The sequence below is a fragment of the Bubalus kerabau genome, chromosome 18, assembly GCF_029407905.1.
Source record: "Bubalus kerabau isolate K-KA32 ecotype Philippines breed swamp buffalo chromosome 18, PCC_UOA_SB_1v2, whole genome shotgun sequence".
NCBI classification, from domain to species: Eukaryota; Metazoa; Chordata; class Mammalia; order Artiodactyla; family Bovidae; genus Bubalus; species Bubalus kerabau.
This window is the reverse complement of record NC_073641.1, coordinates 27,416,383-27,434,402: the sequence shown is the minus strand read 5'-3', so window position 1 is coordinate 27,434,402 and position 18,020 is coordinate 27,416,383. Positions and strand designations below refer to the sequence as shown.

Below are 18,020 nucleotides of genomic sequence, written 5' to 3'. Positions count from 1 at the left end.
CTGTCTTAGCTTTGTCCGACCTTATTATTGATTAAATAAATACGATTTAAAATAACTGTGTGTCTGGTGGCTTCTCACGTGGCAGTGGTAAAGAATCCACCTGTCAATTCAGGAGATGCAGTTTTGATCCCTGGGTCAAGAAGATACCGTGGAGAAGGAAATGACAACCCACTCCAGTATTTTTGCCTGGAAAGTTCCATGGAAAGAGGAGCCTGATGGGCTAGTCCATGGGGTCTCAAAGAGTCAGGCATGACTGAGCATTCATGCACGCAGGATGTCTCTGGTGAGAGAACTGCAGATTAAAGCAACATTGAAATATAACTTTGACCTGCTGTATTCTCTGTCTGCACGTGTTCTAACAAATCACTGCAACTTGGTGGCTTAAAACAACAGCCATTGGTTCTCTCGAAGTTCTGGAGCCCATAAATCTGAAAGCCAGGTATGGCAGGTGACTTGAGAGAAAATCTGTTCCTTCCCTCTTCCCTCTTTTGGGGACTGCTGGCATGGTAGTCCCGGACTTGTGTCCACATGATTCCCATCTCTGCCCCTGTCTGTACTTTGTTTTCTTCTCTGTGTGTCTGCCTCAAAACTTCTTCTGCAGCTCTTTTTAAAAAATACATTTTGGACTTCCCTAGTGTTCCCATGGCTAAGACTCCATGCTTCCAGTGCAGGGGACTGGAGTTTGAGCCCTGGTCAAGGAACTGGATCCCACATGCTGCAGCTGAGAGTCCGTATTTTGCAACTAAAAGATCCTGCATGCCACAGCTAAGACCTGGCACAGCCAAACACACAAACAAATAAAACACACATGTTTGCTTTTAGGCCACCCTGCATAATCCAAGATAAAACCTCCTCTCAAAACATTTAACGTAATCACCACCTTTGCCATGTAAGGTAATATTCAGACTCTACATATTAGGATATAGATTTATCTTTTGGGGAGGCTACCATTCAGTCCTACTACACCTATCAAACTAGCAAAGCTTTAAATAGAATGAACATTCATTGCAGGGAAAAGAGACAGGATATATACACATCCACAGCTGGTGAGGCTGTAAATTGGTACTGCTGCTGCTGCTGCTGCTAAGTCACTTCAGTCATGTCCGACTCTGTACGACCCCATAGACGGCAGCCCACCAGGCTTCCCCGTCCCTGGGATTCTCCAGGCAAGAACACTGGAGTGGGTTGCCATTTCCTTTTCAATGCATGAAAGTGAAAAGTGAAAGTGTGTACAACTCTGTTCAAAATGATATAGCAGTATGAATTAAAGCCATTAAAAAGATTCATACTCTTATCTAATAATCCAGCATCTAAGAATTTGTTCTAGACAAATTTATTTAAATATGGACAAACAGAAGATTCAAATGTATATATGTATAAACATTATGTACATATGCAAAATAGAAAAAAATGCATCAAATGCCTGTCATAGTTATCTCTGGATAGTAACATTATAGACATTTTTATTTAAACTTGTCTTGGATTTTTAAATATTTTATAATGAACATGTATTACTTTAATAATCATTTACGTCTATTTTCCAGTTTAATCATATGAAATGTGGATTGATTCACAATGAAGGAATGAATGACTAGCCATAGAAGACTTGTGAATTACTTTCTAAAGTATTTAAAACCTTATTTGGCTATACCTCAGGAGCAAAAAGCAAGGCAACAAAAAATGGATTCTGGAAGTCAAACTTACAAGATTTGTGATTATACACCCAAATATGCCAGGGTTCGTTTATCTCTGGAGAAAAAACTGAGAGAAATAAGTGAAGCTGGTATGGCTTGCTAGGATCACCTCGTTATGAGACTAAAGGGAATCCAGGAAGTCACCTTGTTCATTTTCTCACCTAACAGCAAACTGCTACTCTAGGGAAATATAAAGATCTCTCTTAAAAAAAATACTTATTTTTTATTTTATTTATTATTTATTTGGCTAAGCCAGTCTTAGTTGTGTGGGATCTAGTTCTCTGAACAGAGATTGAAATAGGGCCCCCTGAATTGGGAGCATGGAGTCTTAGTCACTGGACCACCAGGAAAGTCCCTAAAGTTCTCTTTTTTAAAAAGTATTCTAGAAAGAGAAATCCTATATCTCCATCGGGTTTCCATTTGTTGTTTTTGTTTTTAATTCATTTATTTTTCATTGAAAGATAATTACAATATTGTGTTGGTTTCTGCCATAATATACCAACTATGTTTGACAAAGTTCTGCAGGTTAAGTAACTGGAGGAGAGATGTGAGTCTATTTTCTTTTGGAAACAAAGAAACAAAGGAGAAACTGATTCTATATTAAACCTTTGATTCTATATTAAATCTAGGTATATATAACATAAAATTAATTTATGATTTTTAAGTAACAATTTCCTGTTATTTAAGATAGATGGTTGTTAATACTGATAACAAAATAATTATTAAGCAAAAGGCTATCTATATGTAAAATATCATGAAAATTCCCTCTACAATAAAACAATTTTTAATATGCCAAATCCAGTTAGAAGTAATGTGTCCAACTCACCTCACCAACGGAAGAAATCATTTAGTTCAATAAGACAAATGTCTTTTTCATTATGACATGTTATCACATATCATTAGATATAACCTGAGGGCACCAAATAATCTTAAAATATGGTTACAGAGAATTTATTTAACACATGCTTATTTAGTAATAATTAACTTTGTCTATTCAACGAGTTACTCAGTAAAATCACCAAGAAGCAAAATCTTGCAGATCCTGCCTCAGGAAGCCTTAGAAGAAATGATGGCTTCCCCATTCAGGACACACAAAACATCTTAAGGATTAAGACAATTGTAGTCAAAGGACTCTCCTCTTCCATTATGTACAAAGATCCTCAAAGCTTTTAACCTCAAGAGATTATGCAGAACATGTGCTTACAGTTTCCCCAGAGGAAATTCAGTTTGGGTGACTAACTCCAAGAGAAGATGCAGCACAAAGAAAAGGACAAGAATAACCAAGAAAGACTTGCTGAAGTTGTGCAAATATACCGAAAATTAAGATCCAGTTAGGTGTATTCATTCTCAGGACAGTGGTTACAATTCTAAAAGACATCTTCCAAAGGAAATGACTCTATTACCAGCAGGGAACTTATGTAGGCTCAATTTGCAAATAATCTATTATTTAATGGAACTGGTAAAGATATGTCTGTTTTCTTAGCATAACCTGTGGAGGAAATAATTTTAAATGCAGAGACTTAAAAATAAATAAGGCAAAAATAAACCCATATATAGATAGAGCATACAAGCATATTTCAAACAGACATACATATATGGATATTATATATTCATAAATGTGTACAAGGACTGCCTTCTGCATTCTTCAGTTGAAAAAATCACTAAATGACAGAAACATTCATTTTTGAAGTAAACTTGAGAAAGTTTCAGCCTCAAGAGATTGGTCCAGGTATAAGAAACTGAGAAAGGCCATACCAACAGTGATCAAGTAACAGTCTAGCCCTGCATAGAGAAGTGCTAGACGACTATCAACAATGGTGATATAGACATTTGTCATCTACAATGTATTTTTTTATTATAAAGAAGCAAATAATAGAATAGCGTATATGATGTGTCCTTATTTATGTGAAATATTGTGTGTGTGTGTGAGAGAGAGAGGGTAGAAAGTTGTCTCTGCCATACAGTGAGCATTGAATAAATATTTTGTTAAATGAACAATTAGTCTCAAGGTGATAAGACCTAAGGTAAATTTTGGTTCCATCTTTTTCTTTTTCTATATTTTTTCCAAACAAACAGATATATTTAGAAGTAGAAAAATATCTTCATTTTTATAAAAGGAAAAAAACAAGAAAAAAAACCCCATAATTACTGCCCTATACATTCATCACTCAATTTGGATTTCAGTAGATTTTATTCTGCTATTCCAGGTCTTCTCTAGTTCAAAAAGCCCTGACTTTAGAGTCCTGAGGTTTTCAGAGCTTGAAGAATTTGGTTGAGGAAAACTCATCGTATATAACAATATATATGTATATACATACACACACTACCATAAAGTTGGAAAAAGACAAAAAGGTTGCACATTTTAGGGTGTTAATTCAGTGTTTTTCACACTTTTCCACTTGGACACCCTAACTGTGGAGATAAAAATCTGGAAAGCCTTCATAATCTTGAAACTTCTTTATTAAAGTCTTATGTTTGAATCAAAAAATCATGAGAATTTTGCATTGCATCCATAATATAACTTTAATGCAAAATGAGGTTTAAATGTATTTATCCTAGAGTAAAAATGATGCTCCATGAAAAAACTGGTCAGGTTTTTCTTGCAGTTTTAGTGCCTGGTGGGCTGAGGGGGTGGGGTAACTCACCCCAGTAGAGAAGAAAGTCAGTCTAGAAAGTGTGCAGTTGCTAAAATCAGTATCACTGACCGACCAGCTGCCCTTGTGAAATAAGGCTTCCACTTTGCCCAGGTTGTCTCAGCGCTTGATGGAAATCACAGAACAGGAAAGAAAACACGTGATGAGAATGGCATAGAATACATTAGCTTCTACCGTTACTTCAAAAATTGTGTTCATTTTACCAGTTGTCTTTAACATTCAAGTCCTAAAAACGAAAACAGTATTTAAAAAACTAAAATATGAACTAGTAATAAAGTAAGACATATTTACTGAGTACTCATTTTAGCACATCAAAAAATCAGGTAAGGCTGAAATAAAGTTTTTATTTCAAAAGACTTCATATATGTAATAATCTTTCTGATATTCTGACAATATTATACCTTTACTGCAAATGCTTCGTAAAATTTAAAATATTTACAAAGGATTATTAGAAAATGAATAAGCCCCAGCTATTCATAAATCACTCACGATGTCAAATTTAATTTTAAATTAAAGTGTTTCTTTTTTTGCCTCCTCTTTCAGGACAACAAAACAAAATTTATAATACATATTTATCCTCTGGATAATAATGTTATCCATTAAAGCATGATATTTTTCTCTTTTAAGAAAACTGTTCTGACAATCCTTGAACTTAAGAAAAACTTTTAGTAAGCACTTAATAGTTCCAAATTTATTTATCTCTCTGCTTTTTACAAAGAAAAATATAATTATCCAGTGTAAGAGAGAAGCATGGAGTAATAAAGATACCAACTGATGAAATGAAATTAAAACCATGTGGAAACTTGGCAAGAAGTTCAGGACAACCAAATTACAATTTAACAATTAATCTGGGTAACTGAGAGATCCAGAAAAATAAATTCTGTTGTTGTAAACCAGTTACCGTTCAAAACTCTAAAATAATATCTTTTTTTGCAAGAGAATGTTGCTGACAAAGTCTGGGAAGGTTTTCAGTGTTAAATGAAACCTTAGAAGGCTTCTTTTTCTTTTGCAATTATTCATTTCTTGGGTTCAGTGAAATGTGTTAGATCACAAAGAATGATCTTATTTTATTTTCCTTTTCCCCTCAAAACATTTAGTGTTATAAAATAAAAAATTATAGGAAAAAAACTAACCTACTTCTAACCAAAGTGGCATTTTTAAAAGAACAAGTAGTTTTTTTACATTACAAAGTAACACAGTGTAGTAAATTACTGTATCTGAATATCTTATTTTTGTATTACATTTAAATTATTGGAGCCAGGAAAAGTAAAAGCCGATGCTTGATTCAAAGAGATATTTATCACATTCTCTAAACTGATGGGAAGAATACACAGAAACAATAGGGATTACAACTCTCTTTGATGCAGTCTCCCTGATTTGAACCTGTTTTTACCTCTTTGATAGAACAAGAGATAATCTCTCTGAAATAAATATTTCCCCGATTTAAACAAAAGATAATTGGGCAAAATAAGGTACTAAACACATAGTTAATGTGGTAAATAATAAATAAATATAAACAGATAAAGCACTAAGATTATATCTCTCTTTTTTTTTTTCCAAAGAAAAAAGGTAATGAGCAGACAACCACTTGTAGTTTCGGAGCTGAAGTCTTCCTTTGACAGCCCACGGATCAATTAAATCCTCTTCAAATTAGTTTTGATGCGTTAATGTGTGAGTTCCCCATCCCCAAGTTTCCATGGACCATTACTGGGGTTTTACGCTGGCTTTCCACTGAATCGTTTCTAGTGTTTTGTTGCATGTTAATGCGAGGTCATTTAAAGCTATATCATTTAAAGCTATGTAAATACAGAAAAAAAACAACTCTAAAGCAGAGCATTCCCTACTTGGCTTATTTTCTCACACCGCCTTCTGTCTTCTGCTAGCTAAGAAAAGATAGAAAATATTTGAGTCTTGCTTAATTGTTCTCTTTGATGGCTGGATGTGTAATCTTTAGCAATACTTAGATTATCAAAATATAGCAGGTGGTCATATCCTGATTTCCATAACCTGTTCAAAAACACCTAGATTCTCAAAATTGTTAATCTGTCATAGATCCTTAACTCTAATATGGAGTGACTAACAGGTAAAGAAAGAATATTTTAAATTTATGACTGGGTAATTCCTTTCACATATGATGGAATCCAAAACAATACCTCAGTTTTATCTGACAGGGAATTACTGTCACGTCTGCCTCCCCAGTGCTTCCTGTTGGGGGTGAGTGGTCTATTCTTGAGCATGACAAAGTCTGATTTCTGAATGGCTGGTAGTGTCAAAGGGCCATTAGTATGCTAAGCCTTTTAGTGGCATGGGATAGCTCCATCCTGCTTTCCTCAATTGTTGCAATTGGGCCACGTGACAAGCTGATGATTTCAAGGCAAGCTTTGGAATCTTTGCTGTCTTCCAGAAATTAATATTCCTTCTGGTAATATCATCTATTGACACTTCTTGCCTAATTCTTTAGTGCCTGCATGGACATACAGTCCTGGCGAAACTCTAGAGCAATGAGAAAAAAATTAAAAAAGACTCAACAAACAAAATTGGTAAATTCCCTTATGATTAGATTTTAAGAGTTTTCCTAACAGTGTTTGGAAAAACTGTTGACAGTTTTTATCATCTCTATTTTAAAAAATTCTACAAATACTGGTGACATATGTTGAAAACAATTTTTCAAAACCAAATTTAATACAAAAATGTTTATAGGTCTTTTTATTTTGTTTAGTCAACTCAATTGCTCAGCACTGATATATTTTTTGCATTTCTTGAGAATATTCTTTTCATGCTTACTAACTGCTAGTACCCATAGCAGTAGAATAAACATAAAATAATCATTTGAAAATTAAAGGAAGTGGACCAGATGATATCTGTTTTCATACTGACTAGTTACTTATTATGTCTAATTCTGCAGTTAGCCAGCAGACCAATAAGAAAGTGTATTGAAATATTACCTTTAACTTCAAAGAAGATTTGAAAGATAGAACACTAGATTTGTCTTTCAGTTGTTCCAAAGGAAGAGCTGAGCAGAGGAGACTGGATAACAAAATTGATCAGTTTCTTGGCCTTGCAAGAATGAAATCTATATAATGCATTTTATTTGGTTAGAGGATTTTTCCAAGAATATCAGCCACATACTTATTCAAATACAAAGAGAAAATACCTACCAAACTGCAATGCACAATGTGTTTTAGCTAATCCACAAATCTGCCTTTATTCCTAAAGGGTGAAAAACTGAAAATTATGAATATCTTGTCACTCTGAGACCCGGGATAGCAGAGACTGGCTGGCTTTTCAAAACAACTTATTTCTGGGAACTCCCCTCGTGGTCCAGTGATTAAGAATCCACCTTCCAATGAAGAAGTCGTGGGTTTGATCCTTGGTCGGGGAACTAAAGATCCCACATCCTGAAAGGCAGCTGAACCCATGTGCCACAAATAATAAACAGCCAAAAATAAACAAGTAAAAGCAAACAAAACACCTTTTTTTTTTGTTTGTTTCCTCTAGGGCACATAAATAGGCCACACATTCCTGCCTTCCTTGCAGTTAGCTGTAATTATTTGACTGTGTTTCAGCTGTAGGGTGTATTTACTTAATAGGTTGTGCTTTACCACCAGACCTGGCCCATAAAAGTCTCCCATGTGTACTCTTTCATGCCCTTTCTCCCTCTGCCAGCCTGACTCAGAGCATGCTGACTTTGAAAACTTATGATAAAGAGGGCAGACCCACAAGAATTCCAGAAACGCTACTTACAGTACTGCTTTACGTACAGTAAAACTCCCCACCAATCAAGAACACTTTCATTGGACTTTTGACTGAGAAATAAACTTGTATTATTTTTTAAGCCATTGCGCATTCCATACTGGAAGTGGAGTGCAGCTGAAAATGGCAAGTCCACACTTGTGACGCTGGTTTAGTGGTTGGGCACCAAGCAGTGAGGAAACTGATATTGGAAGCTGGAAAGATAGACAACCATGATGCCTAGAAGCAAAACAAACACCTACAATGTGTTTGGAGACAAACAAGCATATTGTGTGTCTCCAGTGATAGCTTATTTTTTCTTTTTTAGGAGCTAGGGGAAGGATAAAGAGCAGTGCTGAGGCCAGGGAGTAGAAAACTCAGGGGAAACCTACCATTCCAATGATAGCTTAAAATGTTACTCAATCCAAGTTCCTACAACTCCCCACATGCACGATAGGCCAGTAAATTGAGACAACTGTTGGAAGAGTGACTTTTCCAAAAGAGAGCAAATGGAGAAGATGGTGGACTTGTGCCCCAAAGAAACATCTTGTATGAGTTAGAATTCAGGCTTAGTCAGGCTTCTTACTGTTTGTTTAATATTTATTTGTTTGGCTGAGCTAGGTCTTAGTTGAGGCACACAGGCTCTTCAAATTTTGCTGCAGCACGTGGGATCTTCAGTTGCAGCATGCGAACTCTGAGTTGCAGCTTGTGGGATCTAGCTGCCTGACCTGGGATTGAACCTGGGCCCCCTACATTGGAAGTGCCGAGTCCTAGGCCCTGGACCACCAGGGAAGTCCTCAGCCTGATTTTATACTAAAAAGGGAAGAAGTAAAGTCAAACATTTTCTAGTTCTGGGCCTGGTCAGCCTCTGGAGGGGATGTGGTGACTTCTTCCTCCCTGTAGTCATTCTCAGGTGGGGCTGGGCAGGATGTTTCCTGGGAATTAAACAAAGGTGGGTGGGTGTGTGCTACGTCGCTTCAGGCCTGTCCGACTCTTTGTGACCCTGTGGACTGTAGCCCGCCGGGCTTTTATGTCCATGGGATTCTCCAGGCAAGAATACTGGAGTGGGTTGCCTTGTCTTTCTCCAGGGGATCTTCTTGACCCAGTGATCTCCTATGTCTCCTGCATTAGCAGGCAGATTCTTTACTATTAGCACTACCTGGGAAATCCTAAACAAACATATTTTAGCTTAATGCTCATTACGTGGGAAGCAGAGTTCCCAGACATAGGTTATTAGGTATAATTCAAGTTTATAGGCAACATCCCTTTAGTGATTAACTTGTAATAGGATACAAAACGTTCTTCCCTATTACATGAGAAAGACCGCATAACCTTGAATCTGTAGTACTAGTGGAAGTGACTGGAAAAAGTAAGCATAAGTGCTTTCAGCAAGCTATCGCAAGGAAACTGATGAACTCGGAAAAAAAGAATATCACAGTTTCCAAACAGAGATGAAAGGGAATGAAGAGAGTCCAGATATTTAGTTCCTCAAAGGACTGGAAAATTCAACTATTTCTAAACCCATTGGAATAGGAAAAAAAGACTGAAAAAAAGGGCTATATGGTAACTATATGTTTTCGTTTGCCTGGGATATTCATGGTTCACGCCTCTTATTTCTGCTTAAGTATTAACAGTATTAATATGACTCATTCTGGTAAATATCAGATTATAGATGTAGTTTCCTAAACTGGACTTTGAAGGTAGCTGTCTAGATGAGTGAGTTCTAAGTCACTTCAATCATATTCAACTCTTTGCAACCCTATAGACTTGTAGCCCACCAGGTTCCTCTGTCCATGGGATTCTCCAGGTAAGAATACTGAAGTGGGTTGCTGTGTCCTCCTTCAGGGGATCTTCCCAACCCAGGGATCAAACCTGTGTCTCTTATGTCTCCTGCATTGGCAGGCAGATTCTTTACCTCTAGCAGCATTTGGGAAGCTGGCTAGTTAAGGGGGATGTGGGGGGAAGTCATTGCATTATGTAGTTATCTATTGCTGTGTAACAATCCCAAATTTAGTAGATTAAAACACAACCATTTATCTACTCGTGATTGTGCAACTGTGAAATAGCTCAGAGGGATGAATGTCTTAACTCAGCTCCACAAGAAATCAGTTTGCGTCACTGAGTAGCTGCATTCAACTGCATGGTATCTTTTCTCATCCACTTATTGAAGACAAAGTTCTTCAGGAACCTTGAGAAGGGTGGAGCCTGGGTCCCTAATCTGATGGAGAGCAGTTGATTTTACTGTTATGTGATAAATAAATTTTTATTTTGATGAGCCACTGAGAATTTACGGTTTATTTGTTAAAGGAGTCAGCATTATTTTAACTAACACAAGGAAATTAAAGGTACCAGAGATAAATGTTATCTGATTCACAAATTGCTAGAGTCAGTCTTATTTATGATTAATAAACCCAGTTGTGTTCATTGTCAAATAACATTTTTAAGATTTTATTTTCTTTTATTGGTTCAGGAGAAAAATACAGTTTCTATTTCATAGGTAAAAGTTGAAATATCTACCTGCTCACACACTTTCCTTAGGATTTGTCTCTTCTGAAGGGATGGTCATAGTCTGAAGGGATGGTCATAGTCAGCCATATCTAGTCCATGTAGTAGGATGACCCAATCTAGCTGACTGGCAGGGGTAGAGATCTGACCCAATATGGACCACTATGATTCTTCTCTCATAGGAAGTTAAAACTAGCAGAACTACTAAGTAGGAACTGACCATAATTGAATTATTTTAATGGTGGGATTCTAGTGTGAACTCCATAAACTTCTATTGATTAATAAGTAAAATCAAACTGTGATGCTAGAGAAGACTCTTGACATTACCTTGGACTGCAAGATTAAACCAGTCAATCTTAAAGGTAATCAACCCTGAATATGCTTTGGAAGGGCTGAAGCTGAAGCTCCAATACTTTGGCCACCCAATGCAAAGAGCCAACTCCTTGGAAAAGCCCCTGATGCTGAGTAATGCTGGGAAACATTGAAGGCAGGAGAAGGGGACGACAGAGGATGAAATGGTTGGATAGCATCACCAATTCAATGCACATGAGCTTGAGCAAACTCTGGGAGATAGTGAAGGACAGGGAAGCCTGGTGTGCTGCAGTTCATGGGACCATAAAGAGTTGGACACAACTTAGCCACTGAACAACAACAACTACAAAAGGTACGATGCAATATCTAAGATTTGTTTTAAAATACTCCAGAAAAATGTCTTCCCTGGTGGTCCAGTGGTTAGGAATCCACCTTGCAATGCAGGGGAAAAGGGTTTGATCCCTGATCAGGGAACTAGGTCAGGGAACATCCACCTTCTGGGGCAACAAAGCTCACTTGTTGCAACTGCTGAACACACATGCCGCAACTAGAGAGTCTGTGCGATGCAATGGAAGGTCCTACACGATGAACTAAGAAGCGGGCCGACACAGCCAAATGAGGAAGTAAAAAAAAAAATAGAATACTCCAGAAAAAAATATTGAGTAGGACATGTATGTTTGCAGGTTTTACATTTTTTTAATATGAGAAAAGTATAATAAATTCCCACTGAAGCCAGCTTCAACAATTACCAGCATTTTGCCACTCTTGGTTCTATGTGCACACACACACACACACACACACACACACACTTTTTAAAAGCAGCGTATCTCCTAAACAGTTAAAAATTTAGATTCTGGTATTGTAAAGACTCTGCCTGCAATGCAGGAGACTGCCTGGAATGCCAGAGACCAGGGTTAGATCCCTGGGTCAGGAAGATCCCCTGGAGACGGAAATGGCAACCCACTTCAGATTCTCTATGCTGGAGAATCCCATGGACAGAGGAGCCTGACAGGTTGTACTCCACGGGGTTGCAAGAGTCAGACACAACTTAGTGACTAAAATACTGGGCTTCATATCTTGTTTTTGTCACTTTCTAGCAGTATCCATGTTTTGCAAATTACTTTGTCCTCTGTAAATTGCAATATTCTCACGTGCAACACAGCAAATACATTAGTACATCCTAGGGATGTTTAAATGAAACTATAAAACATATTATCCAGCACATAGTAGGTATGTAAGTTTTACTTTTTTATTTTTAATAGTGTCATAGTAGGGGCTTCCTCTGGAGAAGGAAATGGCAACCCACTCCAGTGTTCTTGCCTGGAGAATCCCAGGGACGGGGGAACCTGGTGGGCTGCCATCTATGGGGTCACACAGAGTCAGACACGACTGAAGTGACTTAGCAGCAGCAGCAGGGGCTTCCTCTGTGCTCAGTGATAATGAATCTACCTGCTAATGCAGGAAACACAGGAGACATGGGTTTGATCCCTGATTTGGGAAGATCCCCTGGAGGAGGAAATGGCAACGCACTTCAGTATTCTTGCCTGGAGAACTGCATGGACAGAGGAGACTGGCAGGCTGTAGTTCAGGGGGTCACAAAGAGTTGGACACAACTGAGTGTCTGAATACGAATCCGGACATTTGTACAAGTGGTGGTATAAAGAAAGCTTGATGGATACCCTTTGCAGGGTAGGGGAGGGGTGGCATAAAATGAAGAAAAAGAAACTGAAGTTGGATCCTGAAGGTGTATTAGACTTTTCTGAAAGAATAAAAGAGTGTAAAGGGAGTCCAAGATAGAAAAGTTACAGTTTGTTTGAATACATGCAAAGATGTTGTAAATGTTTGTAATTTTCTGGCCCAGCATGTAAGTCTCCTTTGTGTGTTTGTGAGATTATCACTTTCTGAATATTGATGAGTTGTGCAGACTGCCTCCCATCAAGAAATCTGAGAATATCACCCATTCCCAGCCCTCCTTTGCAGCTAGGATATAAGTATGTGACTCAGACTCAGACATTCAGACACATTTGCCCTGGATTCCAGATAGGAAGTCATTAATACCAAGGGCCCAGGGTAGTGGAGAAACCATTATGGAGACAGGTGGCAGGCAGTAGTAACGGCAGTGACACCCAGTTTTCACAAATAGCAATAGCCGTGGTTCCAGCAGTGGGATCTAGTCTCCACTGATACACAAAACTGCTGTGCATCTGTTTTTAACATGGCCATAATAGGGTCCTCGGTGGGCTAGTTTCTGTGGCATGTTTTGCTTTGGTCCCGCTTTCTGCCTAGCTTCCTGTGCTATTGCCCCCTTTTTAATTGAGCTCAGTTCTCCAGACCTCCTGTAATTCTATTTGCTACTCAATACATTTTCAACACAGCTTCCCTCGTGGCTCAGACGGTAAAGAATCTGCCTGCAAAGCAGGAGATCTGAGTTTGATCACTGGGCCGGGAAGATCCCTTGGAGAAAATGGCTACTTACTCCTGTATTCTTGCCTGGAGAATCCCATGGACAGAGGAGTCTGGCAGGCTACAGTCCACGAGGTTGCAAAGAATCCAACATGACTGATGGACTAAGCACACACACTCTTCAACAACTTTGCTTTTCAAAAGTCACAATAGGTTTCTGGTCCTTCCAACTAGTAATCCTGATAGATAAGAACACAGAGCAGGGTAAGAGGGACTGTATGGTAGACGTGGCATTTTGGATCTTGCAATTTTAGGTAGGGTGGTAGGCTGAATTTTTGCCAGTTTCTCTTAGATTCTTTCCTTAAGTTCCCTGCTCTGCCATTTCATAAAGAACAACCTCTCCCAGGTTCTCTTGACTTCAAACTTTCAGGTGGGTTCAATTAATGGGAGGTACTGGCAGACTGGAAGACAAGTTGAGTATTTGTCAGCTTCCCCTCTCCCCTTGTGGGGTGATGTCTGACACTTTTCCCATCATCCTATTCCAGTTCCTATTGGATTATCTCTCCCTCCCTGATCCCAGCTCTGGCTCAGCCTCCTTTGCTAGGACTTCAGAGCCCATGGATCACTCCAGCTTTGGAATTCTATTCACACCACTCACTCCCTGTGGTGCTTAGCCCTAAGGGTGACAGCAACTCCTGCTGATTCTGATATCTGAGTTGCCTCTTAATCCTCCTTGTTTGGCTCCTCAGCAACTCCATCACCTGTGTAAACAATTCCCTGAATTAAATTTCCTCTGTAGGAAACAGTGGTTTCTGTTTTCCTGGCGGGACATTGACTGATATGTGTGTCGAGGAAAGCCTCCTTGAAAGGTGACATTTGATCAAAGACTTAAGAGAGGAGGGAGTTACCCCTGTTGATATGTGTGCGGAAGTGTATTCCAGGCAGCAGGAACAGCGCAAAGACCCTATGGTGAGAAAATGCCTGGTATGTTGAAGAAAACAGCAGAGTGAAAGAAAGAATAATAGCAGGTGAGATAGGAGAGGTCATGGAGCCTGATCATCTGATGGAGGGTTTTGATCAAGGGGGTATCATGAATTGTCTTATATTTTAAAAGGACCATTGTGGCAACTGTGTTGAGAATATATGATAGGGGACAAAGGCAAAAGAAGGAAGTCATGTTCAAAGACTCTAGCAGCATTCTAGGCAAGAGATGATGGTAGCTTGGACCTATGAGCTAGCAATAGAGGTAGTAAGTAGTGATTCTATTATAGCTATAATTTGAAGGCAGAACCTAAGGAATTTACTGGGGTGGGAAAGAGTGGACTGAAGGAGGATTGTAGTGAGGTTGTCGATGTCTAACTAGGGATACACAAAATGACCAGAAGTCTTCAGGCACGGCAGTGAGAAGCCATGGGCATGTGCTTCTCTAATAGCTACACAGTTTTTTCCCTTATGTTCTTCTGGACCTCTTCCAGGGCCAATGGTTGAAAATCATTAACGCAGTTCTGGGAACTGTTTTTAGGTCTTTAACTGATTGTTCTTGAATCTCATGTACAGGGACTTTGTGGTCACTCCTTAGTATAGAATCATTTTTCAGAAATATTCCAAGATGTTTCAGAACTAGTGTCCCAAAGAGAGAGAAGGGATTTAAGGATAACTCAAAAGTTTTTAGCTTGAACAACTGAAAGGGTAAGTTGCCATTGGTTAAGATGGGGAAGGCTGTAACTAAACAGATTTGGGGGAGATCAAGAATTCAGTTTTGGACATTTTTAAGTTGGTGGTATCTATTAAATACCCAAGTAAGAAAAATCAAGTACTAAGTGGAAATATAAATCTTTAATTCATGATAAAAGACTAAGCTGGAGATAAAGTTTTGGGAGCTCTGGGTAAATAGATGATATTTAAAAGCTATATGTCTGAATGAGGTGGTCGAGGGAGAAAAAGGAAGGCCAAGGATTGAGTCCCAGAACACTCCAGCATTAACAAGTTTGGGAGAGAAAGAGGAATCAGGAAGTGGAGTTTGAGAAGGAGTATTTACATGAAATGGTAGGTGTTCACTATGGTGTCCTGGAAACCAAGTGAAGCAAGTATATTGAGGACTTAGTAATCAATTTTGTCAAATGACATAAAGTCTTAGAATTGATCATTGGCTTTAGCAACATAGAGGATATTCAGTTCAGTTCAGTCACTCAGTCATGTCTGACTCTTTGCAACCCCATGGACTGCCTCATGCCAGGCTTCCCTGTCTATCACCAACTCCCGGAGCTTACTCAAACTTATGCCCATTGAGTTGGCGATGCCATCCAACCATGTCATTCTCTGTTGTTCCCTTCTCCTGCCTTCAATCTTTCCCAGCATCAGGGTCTTTTCAAATGAATCTCTTCTCGCATCAAGTGGCCAAAGGATTGGAGTTTCAGCTTCAGCATCAGTCCTTCCAATGAATATTCAGGACTGATTTCTTTTAGAATTGACTGGTTGGATCTCCTTGCTGTCCAAGAGGATATTGATGATCTTGAAAGAACAGTTTAAGTGGAATCAAAGCATGACTGGGGTGGGTGGAAATGAGAATAAAATTGGAGACTATGTATGGAGACAACTATTTAGAAAATTGTTATTGCAAAGAGATATGGCAGTAGTTCGGAGAAGGCAATGGCACCCCACTCCAGAACTCTTGCCTGGAAAATCCCATGGATGGAGGAGCCTGGTAGGATGCAGTCCATGGGGTCGCTAAGAGTTGGATACGACTGAGTGACTTCACTTTCACTTTTCACTTTCATGCATTGGAGAAGGAAATGGCAACCCACTCCAGTGTTCTTGCCTGGAGAATCCCAGGGATGGGGGAGCCTGGTGGGCTGCTATCTATGGGGTCGCACAGAGTCAGACACGACTGAAGTGACTTAGCAGCAGCATGTCCGTAGTTGGTGGGATACATTGAGTCAAGATAAGTGTTTTTTTTTTTAATTAATCAATTTTGGCTGTGCTGGGTCTTCGTTGCTGTCTGGGCTTTTCTCTAGTTGCAGTAAGTGGGGCCTACTCTGTAGTTTCAGTGAGTAGGCTTCTCATTGCAGTGGCTTCTTCTGTTGAGGAACATGATCTAGGGCATGCGAGCTTCAGTAGCTGGGGCACCCGGGCTCCAGAGAGCAGGCTCAATAGCTGTGGCGCACAGACTTAGCTGCTGTGTGGCATGTGGGGTCTTCCCTGTCCCGGGATGGAGCCCGTGTCTCCTGCATTGGCAGGAGGATTCTTTACCATTGAGTCACCATGGAACCATCCAGTGTTGTTTTTCAAAATGGGAAAAACGGCAGCATGCTTGTGAACTGAGGAGAATGTTCCAGAAAATAGTGAAAGATTTATGGTGCAGATGAGACAGAATTAATGGGGCAATGTTCTCAGGAAGGTGGTTCAGGATGGGATGGGATCTGGTGCACAAGTTGAGGGATCAGGTTTAGATAGGAGCGGGAATAGTTCGTCCATGATAACCAAGGGAAGGCGGAGTATGTAGGTGCAGTTTCTGGTCAGTGAAATGCTGATGGGTGTCTGGAAAAGAGTTCTTCTTCTTTTTATTTTTTCCCCAAAACTGGTAAATTTTATTTTATTTATTTTTTTATTAATCATCACATTTATCCATCCAAGGTGGACAAAAAACAAATTATTTCAATAGGTGTTTGAAAACAGTTTAGAAATAATTCAATAACAAGGGTGATTACATAATTAGTATATGAAAATCCCTATGTTTCCAATATCATTGGGAAGGGTTCTTTAAGCAGGATATAAACACAGATGATAAAAGAAAAACATAATAAACTTGATGACACAAAATATTTTTAAAAATTTTCTGCACTGAAAAAGAATTTAAACCAGCTCAAAAGACAATTTAAAACTGTTACAAAATGTTTGTGACATACAAAAATTCATTATCTTATTTTCAATAAATGTTGTATAAAAAAAGATAATATATTACTTTCATGCAAATTAGAAAGAGAATTTCCTTCCTCAAGATATTTTAAACTATCACACTATTCTAATTTTTGTTAGGACAAGACACTTCACTGCCATCTGAAAGAAAATATCATAATAAATATTGAAATTAACAATTTATTTTTAATTAAAAAAATTTTATTGGCATATAGTTGATTTGCAATGTGTTAGTTTCAGGTGTATAGCAAAGTGAATCAGTTATACATATATGTCTCTTTTTTTCTTTTAAGATTGTTTTCCTATATAGGCCATTACAGAGTACTGAGTAGAGTTCCCTGTGCTATACAGCAGGATCTCATTAGAATTGTTACCTATTTTATCTATAGTAGTGTGTATATGTCAATTCAGATCTCATAGTTTATCCCCCTTGCCCTTTACCCACTTTTAACTATAAATTTGTTTTCTACATCCATGACTACTTCTTTTTGTAAATAAGTTCATTGGAACTCTTCTTTTTTAGATTCTACATATAAGCAATATCATGTATTTCTGTGTCTGACTTACTTCATTCAGTATGACAATCTCTAGGTACATCTGTGCTACTGCAAATGGCAGTATTTTGTTCTTTTTTATTGAGTAATACTCCATTGTATATATGTGGGCTTCTGTGGGGGCTCAGTGGTAAAGAATCCACCTGCCAATGCAGGACATGTGGGTTTGATCCCTGGGTTGAGAAGATCCCTTTGAGAAGGACATGGCAACCCACACCAGTGTTATTGTCTGGAAAATCCCATGGATAGTG

At 38.6% G+C, this 18,020-nt stretch overlaps 1 long non-coding RNA gene across 1 annotated transcript; it reads right to left on the bottom strand.

The window, feature by feature from the left end:
* Positions 1-6,705: 6,705 nt before the first annotated feature.
* On the bottom strand, positions 6,706-7,608 carry LOC129632870 (uncharacterized). The gene is made up of 3 exons (XR_008704713.1): positions 7,507-7,608; positions 7,294-7,421; positions 6,706-6,841 (listed from the first exon to the last, which is right to left on the bottom strand). It is a non-coding gene; the product is annotated as an uncharacterized LOC129632870 (long non-coding RNA).
* Positions 7,609-18,020: the final 10,412 nt, after the last annotated feature.